This window comes from Strix uralensis, chromosome 1 (genome assembly GCF_047716275.1).
Source record: "Strix uralensis isolate ZFMK-TIS-50842 chromosome 1, bStrUra1, whole genome shotgun sequence".
Taxonomy (NCBI): Eukaryota; Metazoa; Chordata; class Aves; order Strigiformes; family Strigidae; genus Strix; species Strix uralensis.
The window spans coordinates 154,135,350-154,149,389 of record NC_133972.1 but is presented as its reverse complement, the minus strand read 5'-3'; the positions used below and the strand labels follow the sequence as shown (position 1 = coordinate 154,149,389).

Here is a 14,040-nt window from a genome sequence, read left to right as displayed (position 1 = left end):
AGACAAGATGGCCCACCACCCTGTCCATCCAAATCTTAAAAGTGTCCGATGTTGGGGAATCCACCACTTCCATGGGGAGATTATTTCAATGGCTGATTGTTCTCATTGTGAAAAATTTTCCTCTTATGTCCAATCAGAATCTCCCCAGGAGTAACTTGTACCCATTACCCCTCATCTTTTCCATGTGATTCCTCGTAAAAAGATACTCTCCATCTTCCTTGTAGGCACCCTTTAAATACTGGAACATGGTGATAAGGTCTTCCCTAAGACTTCTCAAGGCTGAACAAACCCAATTCTCTCAGCCTTTCCTCATATGGCAGGCTTCCCAGTCCCTTTTTCATCTTTGTGGCCCTCCTATGGACGCTCTCCAGCCTGTCCACATCTTTTTTTGACTAGCAAGGACCAAAACTGAACACAGTATTCCAGGTGTGGCCTGACAAGCACTGAGTAGAGTGGGACAATGACTTCTTTATCTCTGCTGGTGTGGCCCGTGTTGATGCACCCCAGCATCCTCTTGGCTTTCTTTGACACAGCAGCACACTGTTCACTCATACTGAGCTTGTTGTCCACCAGGACCCCCAGGTCCCTTTCCACAGAGCTGCTCCCCAGTCAGGTAGATCCCAGCCTGTGCTGCACTCCTGGATTATGTTTTCCCAGGTGCAAGACCTTATACTTGGCCTTGTTGAACTTCAGAAGGTTCTTGTTAGCCCACTCTTCCAGCCTATTCAGGTCTTCCCACAGGGTGGATCTCCCTTCTGAAGTGTCCACTTCCTTACTCAGTTTGGTATCATCAACAAACTTCATCAGGGTACACTTGATCCCATCATCCAGATCACTTATGAAGATATTAAACAGCATTGGGCTCAATATTGATCTCTGGGGGATCCCACTTGTGACAGGTTGCCAGTTTGAAAAACAGCTACTTCCCACCATCCTCTGGGTGCGGCCTGTCAGCGAGTTTGCCACTCACCACACAGACCACTTGTCTAGACCGTAACACATCAGTTTTTCTTGGAGGCAGCTGTGGGGAAACGTATCGAAAGCCTTGAAGAAATCCAGGTACACCATGTCCACAGCTTGCCCCACATCAACTGCGCAGGTTACTTTGTTGTAGAAGGTGATCAGGTTTGTCAAGCATGATTTGCCCTTGGTGAATCCGTGCTGGCTTTTCCCAACCACATGCTTCATTTGACTTGTGATAGCCCCCAGGAGGATTCGTTCCATAACTTTCCCAGGGATCAAAGACTGATGGGCTTACAAATTCCTGGATCCTCCTTTAAGCCCTTCTTGTAGATGGGGGTGACATTAGCCTTCTTCCAGTCTTCTGGGACATCCCCCAATCTACCCAGCTTCTCAAAGATTATGGAGAGCGGCCTCACAATAACGCCAGCCAGCTCTCTTAACACCCTCAGGTGGATAATGTCAAGGCCCATTGATTTGTAGAGGTCAAGCTTCTGCAATAGTTCACATACCAACTCCTCCTTCACTGATGTTGGGTCTGCGTTTGCACCCAGCTGGATTTTTGTTCCCAAGGCCTGGGGCTCAACAGTGCTGGTAAAGACAGAGGTCAAGAAAGTATTGTGAACCTCTGCCTTTTCAGCATTGTTGGTAACTAATTAACCTCTCCTGTTTAACAACAGGCCAGTATTTTCCTTCTGTTTCTGCTTGTTGTTCATGTACCTGAAGAACCCTTTCCTGTAGTTTTTGACATCTCTGGACAACTTCAATTCGAGTTAAGCTTTTGCTCTTCTAAGTGCATCTCTACACATTCTGGCAATGCCCTTGTAGTTCTCAACGGGTACTTGTCTGCTCTTCCATCTCTAGTATGCTCTTGTTTTGGTTTTGAGCAGACTCAGAAACTCCCAGTTAAGCCAAAGGGGTCTCTTGCTCCGCCTACTTCCCTTACCTTTAAGGGGGATGAACTGGTTTTGTGCTTCCAGGAGAGCATTCTTGAAAAACTCCCAGCACTTGCTAGCTCCTTTGTCCTCCACGAAAGCTTCCCATGGAATCCCTCCCAACTGAGCTCTGAGAGAGATGAAGTTCGCTCTTCAAAAATCTAAAACCCTTGTCTTAGTACTAACTTTCAGCATGCTCAGCAGGATCCCAAGCTCCACAATATTGTGATCGCTGCAACAAGGCTATGACTAACCAAGATATTGCAAAGCAGATTTCCTTGGTTTGTGAGCAGCAAATGCAGCAGTGCCTCATTCCTGGTTGGCACATCTAACATTTGTATGAAGAAGCAGTCCTCTACGCATTCCAGGAACTTGATGGATGACGTGTGAGCTGCTGTATTGTTCTTCCAACAAATGTCTGGGTAGTTGAAGTCACTCATAAGACCAAGGTTCTGTTGACAAGAAGCTTGCTTAAGTGACCCAAATATTACTTCAATGGCCTTATCATCTTGGTTTGGAGGTGGGTAGCAGATGCCTACTCTAAGATCCCCCTTGAGACAACCCCTCTGATATTGACCCAGAGGCATTCGATAGGGCTTCCACAATCACTGTAGTTGACTTCAATACATTCAAGGTTCTCCTTAACATAGAGCACAACTCCTCCACCTCTTCTTCCCTGCCTGTCTTTATAAAATAGCCTATAGCCATCCATCGTGAACCTCAGTCATGTGAGTTGCCCCACCATGTTTCAGTTATTCCTATGATATCACGAATTTCTGACCGGGCATGGAGCTCCAGTTCTTTCTGTTTGTTCCCTAGGCCACATGCATTGGTATGCATACACTTGAGGTGCTTGGTCTGATTCACATCTTGGGAGGCAGCTAGGAAACATCTGTTGATGCTCTGGTTGGCCTGGCTTATTCCCCAGTTGGTTGGAATGACATGAGCATCACCACTTTGGACCCTGCCCCCTGAGTCCCTCAGTTTAAAGCCTGTCTCACCAAGTTGGTCAGCCTGCTGCCAAAGACTCCCTTGCCTCTTGTAGACAGGTGGATCCCATCCCTCCCTAGAAGGTTATAGTCCTCAAAGAATGTCCCGTTGTCATAAAAGCCAAAGCCCTCATGATGGCACCAGTCAAGAAGCCAGAAGTTGATTTGCATTATACAACTATTTCTGGCTGCACCCTTTCCTCTAACTGGCAAAATGGAACAAAAGACAACTTGGGCACCAATACTTTTCCCTTGCACCACCCAGGGCTTTGTAGTCTTCCTTGATTCTGCCCAGGTTCTGGCTTGCAGTGTCATTTGTGGCCACATGAAAGAGCAGCGATGGATAGCAGTCTGTGCTCTTGAGAAGTTCTGGCACCCTCTCAGCAACATCTTGGACTTTAGCTCCCAGAAGGCAGCACACCTGTCATGATTCCTTGTCAGGCTGGCAGATGGGCACCTCAGTGCCCCTCAACAGAGTCACCCACTACAAGCACTCGTCGCTTCCTTTTGAGGTATTCACTGTGTGCTGCTGGTACCGTTTCTCCTTGCAGACCTTGGCTCATGGGTATCTACAGCTGTTAAAGCTTCATGTCTGTTTTCAGTTGTAATGCTGGAAGGTGTGGACTGAAGCAGAGTCCTGCTTTTGTGGGTCACCAGGGTCCAAGGTGCCTCATTCTCTGTGGTGTCGACCATAGGAGCATGGTTCTGAAACCACTTATCTATCTCCCTCTCAGCCCCTCTAATGCACAGCCTTTTAACAGTTTCCTGTAACTCAGCCACCTGACACAACAGATCATCAACCTGTGCACATCTTTTGCAGGTACTTACCTTTTCTCCAGGAGAAGGGTCTGGGCACTCATTGCAACCTACTGTCTTTACTGAAGTCTCCTTTCCTTATCAGTTCTATCTGGGTGGAAGTGTCAGACATCTCAGGGGCTTTCTCTGTAGAAACACTAGTTTTAACTCTGAGGTGAGTGCCCACCATTATGGCAGAGACCTCTTGAGCTGGTAGGGCAATTACGCCTCTTCCTGCGCAAACTGCTGCACCATGCCCTGGCTGCCTCACCACAGCTTGGTCGCAGGGCTCCTGGTCACTTGTGCTCCCTAGGCTGCTTTTTATAGGCGTGGGGGTGGCCACAGTTGCTCTGGCAATGCCCAGGCCTGGTCAGCATCTCCCACGAGAGCTGCCAGCTCCTGGCAGGTCCCTCTGTTGCCTGAGCATTCCCCTGCCTCAGGAAAACCCATTGAGCACCAAGGTCTGCTGCTCCGCTGTGGGTCAGGCCAGCTCCGGAGCATTTTATCACAGTATTTCTATTTTCATTTTTTAGCAGACTGTGAAACAAAGTTTGCAATAACTTTAGTTTTACAACGTACTAATGCTATTTTAGGGATGCTTTAGAAAAAACTCTGAACTGATGAAATTTTTTGTGAACCTCTGTTCTCTCTGCGGGAACATTTTTATGTCCTGTCATCATAATGTTGCATAATCAGCAGTCAGAGAACATCACGTGGACATGGACGAATTCTGCCTGTAGCGGTGGGCTGCACAGAGGGCTCAGACTGGTGTTACAGCACTCGTCACGTGTCTTTTCTATCTGACAATCTGGAAGAATCTTGCAGGAATTCACTTCCCACAGAAACAGGATATCGTTAATGTCAGAACAGGAACATTTCTTAAAGAAACATTTGGAAAAGGCTCAGAAAAAAGAAAAGGCAACAATTTATAATATATCTAAAGATGTTTTTCTTCTCATTCTGTTGCATTACTATGGCATAGCCTTCCTCTCCATTGCATGTATTGACAGCTTGCCTCCCAATTTACTCCATTCCAAACAAACCAGTAACACAAACCTGTACTGGACCTGGCAGCCTATTAGTACGGCGCCCAAGAAGAAGCTTAAAATGTCAACTATATTCAGCAGTGGAGGGAACAGTGGCTTTTCACAGAAACATCTCTGTTGGAAAAGATTAAAGGAAGCCTAAGAGAAGAGCAAGGAAGATCTCTGGGACAGTCTGTTGGGCTTAATTACACTACTGTAGGGCTGCTTGATGCTGCTGACCTGCAGGTGATCAAACATAAGAATATGCTACTGCCCATCATGGTCTCCAATGCATCAGACCATAACATAGGTTGGGAAAGAGATGGTACAATACATGCTCATTTTCCTGCTGCTCAAACAGTAGCAGCCAGGGCTGTCTCCACTAACAGCGTGCACCCTCCATGAACTCACAAGAATTTCTTCTGAAACCCAAAAGAAATGTACCTTATAAGCTCAAATTACTTAAGAGAGAAATCTATTACACGAAAAGGTCAGGATTCATCCTGCCTAACTGAAACTGGAAATGTCATCCTACAGACCTCATATTTATGGAGAAAAGAGACATCACCAGACTGCAATTCAGGTCCTAGGAGAGCTGAATCACTCCTTGGAGATGATTCTATCTCTCTCTGCGGACTATAAAAGGAGCCTACAGCAACTTAACACAGAGTTACACAGATGAACTTCAGCGTGACTGTTTACAGCAATTATGAGTGACCATATTTAACTCTATCAAGTCTTATGAACTCCCTTCTTGAGAAATCCTTAATAATGAAAATAGAGCCAGGTAGTCTTAAATACAGTTTCTTCATTGCTAATGAATAAAAAGTAAAGTTTTAAAATAATTGCTTAATGTTTTTTCTCTTCCTTTTGTAGTTAAAACCATAGAGCAATATATTACTGTGACAAACACAACAACACAGAACAAAACTCAGAAAATGTTTGAATGTAGGAAAAAGCAAAAGCCATTACAGAAAATAACCAAACATTTATAATGAATTCACACAACATGGCCTTAAAAATGGATACTGTTTCAACTAATATATGATGTTCTTAGAAAAAATGCAAAGTGATAATTCCATCACATTGTCCAAGCTACAGCTGGTTGGAATATTTCTTAATAGAAGTGGAAGACCTCTGCTCATATTCTTCCTAAAGTCTCCATAATCCCTGGCAGACTCTCCAAAACCTACCCGTGGTCCAGTATTTAGAAGGTGCAATGTGAAATTCCCTCTCAGAAAAGGCTTGCCTCCTCTTCATAAACAACTGAGCTAAAAAGTGCATTTACAGGCATTTGAGAATAATCTCTTTACTAAATGTGTGACCTGATTCAAAGTCGGTCTATCTGTTTCTCTTCATTTCAGTGGATCAGGACTGTGTGGTATATCTTCCCTTCAGGATGTGGGAAAAGTATATAGGCATACCAATAAAATGACAATCCTAACGGCACTGAACACAACTTTTTCAGTTTTTCATTTTGTATAGCATGATTACACATGGTAGAGTAAAAGTTCAAGAAATTGTGTTCCTCCCTTTCTAACCACTACAGTATTTTCTTCTCTTTACCCATCCTCCCCTAAAGATGATTTCTCTGGATTTTGCCTTTTTAAAGTTAGGGAAGACAAATACATTATTTTCAAGCTTTCTTCCACAAGTCCAAAAGCTGGTGGTTCTCGCATATAACAGATGAGTCAATGAAAAAGATTGTATTCACCTGACAGTTTGTCACTGGAGTAGAAACTAGCAAGTATTACAGCTAACAGAAACTAGGCATCGAGAGTCCAGTGACAGAAATTATTGGAAAAGCCCGAATTTCTTATTTTTAGAAGTTAATAACAAATACTTCCTGTTTTCTTTAACAATTACCACAGTGTGAAATTTGCATTTGCTATATATTATACATATAGGGTACTTCTTTCAGACAGCTTATTTTACTGGCTTCTTGCGGAGTTCAAAGCCCATGAGCTACCACTGCACACAGCATTTGCACACACCACTTGGTGGTGTTTTGGAGAAGATCAAAGGATAGCAAACTGCACTGATTTTGAAACTCTTCTTGATATTTATTGCAAGTAAAACAAAGAAAAATTGTGGGAAACTTTTCCCACAATGACCTCATCATCCAGTAAATCTGATACAGTCAAACTATGTTCCGTTTGACAGTATTTGACATGGGTTATCAAAGGCATGAAAGCAAATGTGAAAACACACCACAATATTGTTTGAAAATGGCAACAGGAGAGTTCAGGTATTGAACTCGAGCTACTTTATCTAGCAATAAAGCAAAATGCAGAGGAATTCAGTGGTCAGGTGATTTACAGTCCTATGAACTTGCAAATAGTTTCTTCCATAAAAACAAAGTCTTAATAACATATCTGCTGTTTATCTTTCCCACACATGCCTAAATCTCAATTCATCTCAATTCATCTAAATTCATCTCAAACCTCAATTAGATGCCAATAACACACTAATGCACAAATCTTTAACATGTTCTGGATATCAGTCAGCATGCTCTTAGACACAGTAAATACCTACACCCAAGCGTGCTTCAACAGCGCACTATATTCTACACAGTTTCCCAAAGGCCAGAGTGCCTCAGGGAAGCTGCAAGAGAGGAGACAGAGCTAGAGCCAGATCCACCATCACGTGGCATTGCATGTCCAACCAGATAACTCAGGCAAGGCCTTTCAAGGGCTTGCAAGCTAACAGGTTCAAGTTCTTAGCAGAGACATACTGGGGATATGGTGGAAGGCTAAAACATACGTTACAGCATGTTCTTAGTTCTTTGTTTCTCAGCATCAGTGGCTCATCCTCTGCCTGGCTTGACTAGTAACAAGGTACCAAACATACTTAAAAAACCTTGCAGCACAGCTGGACTGAGTAGTATGTTTAAGAACAATGATCTGATCCCAGTTTCTCACTGTGTTCAGTGGTAGGCTCTTAAGAGTTTGTTTCATCACCTATTGTCAGTGACTTCAAAACTGGAAAACAGCTGATATGAATATATGCCTTACATGCAGAGTTAGAACTTCAAGAACAGGTGGCATCAGTGCTTGTTCCAGATAGAAAAATGACACCATGAAAGTACCACAGTGCTGACCAACCTCAACCACAGCGATACATACAAGGCTATAGAACATGCGCAGTGACAAACACGTTTCCAGAGAGCTCAGCGATACGTTATGCAAGCCAAGACCACACAGATCTGCAAAATTCCAGCTTTTCACCAGTGACAGGAGGGCTTAGGGACTTATCTCCAAGACAAGATAACTGCTCTTCCTTATCTTTCCTCTGCCAGGAGGTCAGCTCTACCACAAGTCCCAGATGGGAGCACAGCAAAGTCATCAGCTCCTTCCTAAGGGCAGCAACAAATAATGAGCTCAGCCCAGCCCTACTTATTCAAGGTATGCACATCTTTGACAACCAGTTCATACATACATGTACTTCAAACACCAGAGAATGTAAAATTCATCTAAAGCACACATATACGCAAGCTTGGCTTTGCTGAGGTAGAGGATGACAGCATACATCTAAAAACATTTTCAACTTCTCTTTGAAAACAAATTTCCTTTCTTGGCTAGCACTATTTATTCAGTGCAGAAGAGTCACTGAGTTTAAAAGCACGATGACTCATACTTGTTTAGAGGTTTATAAATTACCTGCAGTTAAGGAAGATGTTAGGAAAAAATGTCAGGAAGGTTTAAATACTGTTCTTTGAAGGTGTGGTGAAGTGATAGCTAATGTATTAATTTCTGAGAGCAGGTAGTTGAGCATTAAAATCAAAGTGACTTGGCTTTTTCCTTCATCATTTTATCTGTGTACACCACTTGCTAACAAAGACCTTTTAAATATAAAGGACAGTTTTATAAAGAAACTTGCACTCTTTAAACAAATAGAAAACCTGATATGGATTGTCTTAATACTACACCCTCACAAATGGCACCTCAGCACTGTCATTTTACAGCAAAGACACACAGCTATGGCTGACAGGACTAGGGGACCGAAGTAATTATGCTCAAATTACCCAGAGGAAGGTTGTTAGTGCTGTTAATCAGAGGAGCACAATTTATCTACCACATGCAGTGATACTTTATTAACGTCTTTGGTTCCTCTACTTAACTTGCTTGGGTATCAAGGGCAGAAGAAGAAAGTTGTATCATACCATCCACTGTCAGCTACTCTTGGTCTCTGCTGGTCTGTCCTCAGCATGGTCCCAACAACTCGCAGAAGATAAGACAGACAGATAAATAATTTTTTATGCCATGTGGAAGTGGTCATTCTTTTTACTCACTGGATGGTCTTGCTGAGGCTTACTCCAAACCTTCTTTTCCTGTCCCCCAGAAAAGGAGGCAAAGCAAAGCAATTAAATCTTTTCTCCCCCACCCTTCATAAAAGCTGAGTAAAGAAAAACTAATCAGCGAGTAATTAGTTACAATTTGCACAGTTTTGTCACTATAAATAAAAGAACTTTTCCTCAAGATTAAAGGGTCTGGAAAGCACTATGTAAAACCTTTCTTGACTTTTTCTTCTCAGGGGAATTTTTGCAAAGCTTTCCTACAGTATTTCATGCAAGGATCTGATTATGTATTTTAATTTATTTTCTCTGTAATTAGTCTAAAAAGCTGGGTTATATGAATATTTAAGCTACTTAATTTGAGCAAATCTTCTACAGAGATACACAATATATGAGTTGGAATTTGGAGCACTGAACTCAGTATGCCCACTGCTTTAAACAGGATTAAACAACCTTGGAGGATGGACAACTGCAAGTCAGTTCTGTTCCTCTCCATCCTGAAGCAACCAAGAAGGCATGCATTTGCTTAAATTTATAAAAGGTGTAAAGAGCACGTTCTCAGCATTGCAATCTATGTCATGCATAAGGATATCGTCAAATGTTTACCTGTCAAGCAGCAGCAATGATTTAAAGGAGTTGCTCCTCTGGTGCTGAGATGTCATAATTCACCACAGAACACTCATAATATGTGTTAAACTCATTTGTCTTCCTTTCCACTGAAAGGACCACGAACAGTCATACCTTTCAGTAGAGAGGACAGCAATAGCTTGAACTACTTTGTCTCATAAGGAAACAATTTTCTAAGGAGGAGACTTCCTGGCTGTATACCAACCTAGCTGGCAGTTGATACCTGGTCATTACATAGTGCCCACCATACAATGAGCTGGCCATCTCCCTTAGCTTCCACTTCAATTGTCTGCCCCATGACCAAAATAAAAATTTGCAAGACTGATTAGCCTTTCTAAACACCATGCCAGCAGCAGAGATGGCAGAGGCACACACTCCCGCAACACTGATTTTATTTAGGATCAAGAGACAGGGTTAAGAATTTTCTCTGATTCACCGTCATGGAGAATTACACACAGAAATCATTTTGCTTTGCTCTGAATTCCAGACAGGATGCTGAAAAGCTGCATAACTGATATACCTACCTCTTAAAATAGAAATGTCTGTGATAGGAGTGTTTGCTTGTTACACAACATACGCAGAAGTAGTCAGGATCGCCTCAGGGGTTTTAGATTTTCTTTTTTTTTCCTTCTCAACTTCAGAATATTTCATTACTACAGCAAGAGGAGTGGTGTTAATATCCTAGAAGTTTACAATATTCTCTTACTGTGTTTGGAGCAAAAGATGATTATATTACTGGCAAGTTCAATGAATCTTTTTCTTTAGGAAGATTGACCTGAAATATTGGCCATCTATTTTTCCTTGATCATCTTACCATGTCATCACTGTGGGCTAGTATATTATGCTAACTGTTTTATTTTCCTACACTTCCTGTTCTGCTTTAATAGAATACACTAGTCTAACACTGTATTAATGTACCACTTGATTTGGTATTTTAAAATTTTAACCTTTAAAAGATTATCAAAACCACATATTCAAAATGTTGTGAACCTAGAATCTGACAGCAAGTCTTACTACCCCAAAATTTCTCAACCTAACATCTTTTTAAATGGAACTGTTTATTCCACAAATCTACTGACATGTGAAACCAAGGGATTTCAAATCAAGTGTCCATTTTAATAAATGGACACCAATTTCTCAGTACTATTGGCAACTGTCAAAAATAAAGGATTTGTATATGCTAAAATGAGCTTAAGTCAGGTGATGGCTGACTGAAAAAGCAATGCTAGAAAGATAAAAACAGAAGAAAATTGGAGAAAGCTTTTTGCACCTGTGACAGAAGAGGAACAAATAACTGCAACCTGTTACTACTAGCAGAAATGCAGATGAATCTGGAGAACTGACAAAATCTAATCCAAAATGAAATCTAATCTAAAAATGAAAATACAAACTAGGGCTAGCAATATTTTAAATTTAAATAATAACCCAGCCTTTGCATTTCTATTGATACCTACTTGTACCTTATCTGTAGCAGAAGCATGAACATAATACTGATACTGTTATTAAATTCTTTGCTTATATCTGAATTGCCAGAACTGTGCTTTAAGTAATATCATAGGGAATTATTTCTCCTTAACACCCAGCCATAAACTGAGGCTCTTTTAGCTTGGACAGACTAGTTAATCTGCTGGAGCATGGCTCATTATAGTCAGCTCTTCTCTAATTAGGTCAACTGTCAGGTCCTCCATCCACGCTTACTTTAAGTTTCTTATAAATTATGACAGGTATTTTTCTTTCCACACAAGAAGTCCAGTGACATGTCTTTTTTCCTCTGTTACACATGGAGGGGGTTCATGCCCTATCAGATGTGGTGCAACTAACACACATATCTGTTCCTTAATATATTTTTAATACAATATGCATCAGATTTTATAAAAATCACCTCTAGTCTGCCTTTTAGAGAGCCTTATCATGAGTAAAAGTTTTTATCATCTTTGCCGTAAGGCAAGGAAGAAATATTCCCACCTTAAACTTTAAAGCTGATATCCAAGACAAATTTAGGCCTAAAATGCAATAAGGGCAAAGCCTTTGCTTGAGCCCATTCCTGTCTGACATCCGAACTACACAGATCCAACCAAGCTTGTGCACGGCTGTGGGCTCTGTGCAAGTTTCAGAAGAGAAGCAGGAGCTCAGCAGGAGGCTAACACACAGTTGCAGTTCAGAGAATCACTGAATCATAGAGCTGTTAGGTTAAGATCATGGAGCACAACCATTAACCTAGCACTGCCAAGTTCAGCACTACACCATGTCTCTAAGCACCACATCTACACGTCTTTTAAATATCTCCAGGGATGGTGACTCGACCACTTCCCTGGGCAGCCTGTTCCAGGGCTTGGCAATCCTTTTGGTGAAGAAATTTTTCCTAATATTCAATCTAAACTTTCTCTGGCACAACATGAGGCCGTTTCTTCTCGTCCTATCTCTTGTTACTTGGGAGAAGAGACCAACACCTTGCTACAGCCTCCTTTCAGGTAGCCGTAGAGAACGATAAGGTCTCCCTTTCTCCAGGCTAAACAACCCCAGCTCCCTCAGCCACTCCTCTTAAGACTTGTGAATAAGCAGAGCCTGGCCAGAACCACCTTTGCTCAGCCAGGTTTTTAACATATAGGCAATACTCTCCTCTGGTGGCATCATATGGGAGACACTATAAACAGGATGACAAGACTTTTTCCAACATCACAGGCATGAATGCTATGTGGGATATGCTCTTGAAGACTGCATTTTCACAGAGTACAGGACAGGGAACTGATTTGCAGGCCATCTCCTGAGCTGTATCACTGCCGACGGCACAGATAAGTGGCACAGACAACCTAAATGAAGAGAGATCATGGAAAAAAATCTATGGGTAAGACAGGAGATGAAGGCAGGTCAAGCACTCCTCCCATTTTGCCTGAATTCAACCTTCATATCTGGCTGGATCACAAGATGTTTCCTTCCTCCCCCCTCCTTCTGGACATTCAGGCAACTCTTACTCACAGCTCCTGTAGAAAAGAAGTTTCCCACAGCCTTTCTTGCACAGAGCTGCAAGTTCGTAATTTGTTTTGTTTGCTGAGACACTTCTTCAGTCTATGCAAAGCACAGGCTTCTAGATCAGTTTGCATATTTCTCTGTCTAAAATCAGCACACTGTCTCACACCAACATGCTACTCACCATCACAAGTCTATGGCTGGCTATAAAAAGCTTTGCAAAGCACTGACGGCAGGCAGGCAGCAGTCCTGCAGCACATTCTGGCAACCATGAAGCAGATGTGGCTTCAGAAAAGGTGCTGCCTGCATTAGGTCCTGAGCTTTGGGGAGCGTCATATCTCAGGAAGCACACAGAATCAGAATGAATTAATTTCTCATTAGAAGTTTTAAATGATAAAATACATTGTGTTCACTCTCCTAATGCAGCTGGGAATTTATCCTCATCTCCAAGCTGTAGTTTTCCTTCTTGTTAGTCTTCTGTGCTAATTTCACAGCCATGTATTTGGTAAAGTCAGCTTTGTTTAGAAGGATGAATCCAGATCAATAAAATAGGTGTCCAGTTCCTAAATGCTATTTAACCTGCTCTGTTTCACCTTCTGCTCAGCTACCAGTTGAGTTCACATACCCCATTTCTCAATTATTAAGTGGGGCTTGGGCTTTCTAATGTTTTCCAAGAATTGTAATGTATTGTTTAAGCACTTTATAACAATGGTGGAAAGAAAACACAGAAGTAACTGGACATACAGTGAGAAGCTATGTCCTTCATGTGTGACACTGATATTGGAAGACAGAGTCAGGCCAGGAGGATGGAGGACACAGGAATAGGAACCATTATATACTATTTGGGTGTCCACATTTGGCACAATGCTCACTCTACCTCACAGCTCAGAGTCTTCAAGTTCACTGATTTTCTGTGCTACTTCTGCTCAGACTTTCTACAAAGAATACACCCCTGATCAAAACCTCAGTGATCATTCCATGTCTAAACCCCACTGTGACCCCTTTGAAACAAATGACTGAATGCACTTATATTTCTTCATGTTGGATGCAAGTTTGGGATTAGTATAAAAACCTGCCTCAGTTATTACAAAGGCACTTGAAATTGTCTTTATATACAAACAAGGCATGCAGACTAAATACAGCAGAATTTTCCAATATCTTCTTTGGGCACTAATATATGGACTCACACTTGCAATAATCAGTCTCTTACTATAAATTAGTCAGAGTAAGGAAAAACTGCACTACTTAGTATCTGATTCTAGCCTCCCTTATTTCCTTCTTGTAGTTAAATTCACTAATTACATTCACTAATTAAAATAAAGAAAAGCATGGAAGATAGTCATGGAAATTTTCATAGCCCGACTTTGCAAAACAGCTACAAATGTCAAGGATCACAGCACTAGTAAGAACTGAAAATTAAAGGAAAAAATTGTGCTGAAACCTCATTT

The 14,040-nt window shown here is 41.8% G+C and overlaps 1 protein-coding gene across 7 annotated transcripts in view; it reads right to left on the bottom strand.

The window, feature by feature from the left end:
* The window catches only part of OXR1 (oxidation resistance 1), a 292,999-nt gene that overhangs the window by 169,906 nt on the left and 109,053 nt on the right, over positions 1–14,040 (bottom strand). Inside the window, exon 1 of one of the 7 annotated variants that reach the window (XM_074886505.1) lies at positions 3,713–3,720. The exons of the other annotated variants lie outside the window; for them this stretch is intronic. The gene's annotated coding sequence lies outside the window, so the exon portion shown is untranslated. Of the gene's footprint in view, positions 1–3,712; positions 3,721–14,040 lie in introns of those variants that run through there. 7 annotated transcript variants of the gene reach the window in all.